The sequence below is a fragment of the Palaemon carinicauda genome, unplaced genomic scaffold (assembly GCF_036898095.1).
Source record: "Palaemon carinicauda isolate YSFRI2023 unplaced genomic scaffold, ASM3689809v2 scaffold818, whole genome shotgun sequence".
Lineage (NCBI taxonomy): Eukaryota > Metazoa > Arthropoda > Malacostraca > Decapoda > Palaemonidae > Palaemon > Palaemon carinicauda.
Window position 1 is genome coordinate 60001 of NW_027172114.1, and position 2500 is coordinate 62500.

General features: G+C 43.3%; 1 long non-coding RNA gene across 1 annotated transcript in view; it reads left to right on the plus strand.

Annotated features, from left to right (window-relative positions):
- The window catches only part of LOC137637533 (uncharacterized), a 65169-nt gene that overhangs the window by 49119 nt on the left and 13550 nt on the right, over positions 1-2500 (plus strand). The gene's annotated exons all lie outside the window — the stretch shown is intronic.

The following is a 2500-nucleotide window of genomic DNA, read 5'->3' on the forward strand; positions in this document are numbered from 1 at the left end:
AAATGGAAGAGTAGTAGAAAGGGCATTAATAGATTATGTGTTGAAAACTAAAAGAATGTTTGGAAGATTGAAAGACGTGCACGTGTTTAGGGGTATGGCTAACGGTATGTCTGATCATTTTTTGGTGGAAGGAAAATTGGTTGTAGCAAAAGAGTGGGGGAATAGAGTAGGTGGATGTAAAAGGGAGCTAGTGAGGGTTGAAGAGCTAATAAAACCTGGGGTAAAAAGTAAATATCAGGAAAGGTTGAAAATGGCATATGACGAGGTGAGAGTAAGAGAAACTGGTAATTTAGAGGAGGAGTGGAAGTTAGCAAAAGAAAATTTTGTTGGGATTGCAAGTGATGTATGTGGCAAGAAGGTTGTTGGAGGCAGCATGAGGAAGGGCAGTGAATGGTGGAATGAAGGAGTGAAGGTAAAAGTGGAAGAGAAAAAGAGGGCTTTTGAAGAATGGCTGCAGAGTAATAGTATAGAGAAGTATGAAAAATATAGAGAGAAAAAGGTGGAAGTAAAGCGCAAGGTACGTGAGGCAAAGAGGGCAGCTGACCTGAGGTGGGGTCAGGGACTGGGTCAGTCATATGAAGAGAATAAGAAGAAGTTTTGGAAAGAAGTGAAGAGAGTAAGAAAGGCCGGCACAAGAATTGAAGAGACAGTGAAAGATGGAAATGGAAGGTTGTTAAAAGGAGAGGAGGCAAGGAAAAGGTGGGCGGAATATTTTGAAAGTTTGCTGAATGTTGAGGATGATAGGGAGGCAGAGATTATTGCTGTTCCAGGTGTTGAGGTGCTAGTGATGGGAGATGAGAATGAGAGAGAGATTACAATAGAGGAAGTGAGGAGAGCACTAGATGAAACGAGAGTAGGAAAAGCATCTGGTATGGATGGTGTGAAAGCTGAGATGTTGAAGGAAGGGGGTGTGACTGTAATTGAATGGTTGGTGAGATTGTTTAATGTGTGTTTTGTGTTGTCAATGGTACCAGTAGATTGGGTCTGTGCATGTATTGTACCACTATATAAGGGTAAGGGAGATGTGCATGAGTGTTGTAATTCAAGAGGTATTAGTTTGTTGAGTGTAGTTGGAAAAGTGTATGGTAGAGTACTGATTAATAGGATTAAGGATAAAACAGAGAATGCAATCTGGGAAGTACAGGGGGGTTTTAGAAGAGGTAGGGGTTGTATGAATCAGATTTTTACAGTTAGGCAGATATGCGAGAAATATTTAGCAAAAGGTAAGGAGGTGTATGTTGCGTTTATGGATCTGGAGAAAGCATATGATAGAGTTGATAGGGAAGCAATGTGGAATGGGATGAGGTTATATGGAGTTGGTGGAAGGTTGTTGCAAGCAGTGAAAAGTTTCTACAAAGGTAGTAAAGCATGTGTTAGAATAGGAAATGAAGTGAGCGATTGGTTTCCGGTGAGAGTGGGGCTGAGACAGGGATGTGTGATGTTGCCGTGGTTGTTTGACTTGTATGTTGATGGAGTGGTGAGAGAGGTGAATGCTCGAGTGCTTGGACGAGGATTAAAACTGGTAGACGAGAATGATCATGAATGGGAGGTAAATCAGTTGTTGTTTGCAGATGATACTGTACTGGTAGCAGACACAGAAGAGAAGCTTGACCGACTATTGACAGAATTTGGAAGGGTGTGTGAGAGAAGGAAGTTGAGAGTTAATGTGGGTAAGAGTAAGGTTATGAGATGTACGAGAAGGGAAGGTGGTGCAAGGTTGAATGTCATATTGAATGGAGAGTTACTTGAGGAGGTGGATCAGTTTAAGTACTTGGGGTCTGTTGTTGCAGCAAATGGTGGAGTGGAAGCAGATGTACGTCAGAGAGTGAATGAAGGTTGCAAAGTGTTGGGGGCAGTTAAGGGAGTAGTAAAAAATAGAGGGTTGGGCATGAATGTAAAGAGAGTTCTATATGAGAAAGTGATTGTACCAACTGTGATGTATGGATCGGAGTTGTGGGGAATGAAAGTGATGGAGAGATAGAAATTGAATGTGTTTGAGATGAAGTGTCTGAGGAGTATGGCTGGTGTATCTCGAGTAGATAGGGTCAGGAACGAGGTGGTGAGGGTGAGAACGGGTGTAAGAAATGAGTTAGCGGCTAGAGTGGATATGAATGTGTTGAGGTGGTTTGGCCATGTTGAGAGAATGGAGAATGGCTGTCTGCTAAAGAAGGTGATGAATGCAAGAGTTGATGGGAGAAGTACAAGAGGAAGGCCAAGGTTTGGGTGGATGGATGGTGTGAAGAAAGCTCTGGGTGATAGGAGGATAGATGTGAGAGAGGCAAGAGAGCGTGCTAGAAATAGGAATGAATGGCGAGCGATTATGACGCAGTTCCGGTAGGCCCTGCTGTTCATCTGTGGTAGAAATGTGGGAGGTTGGGCTGTGGCACCCTAGCAGTACCAGCTGAACTCGGCTGAGTCCCTGGTTAGGCTGGAGGAACATAGAGAGTAGAGGTCCCCTTTTTTGTTTTGTTCTTGTTGATGTCGGCTACCCCCCAAAATT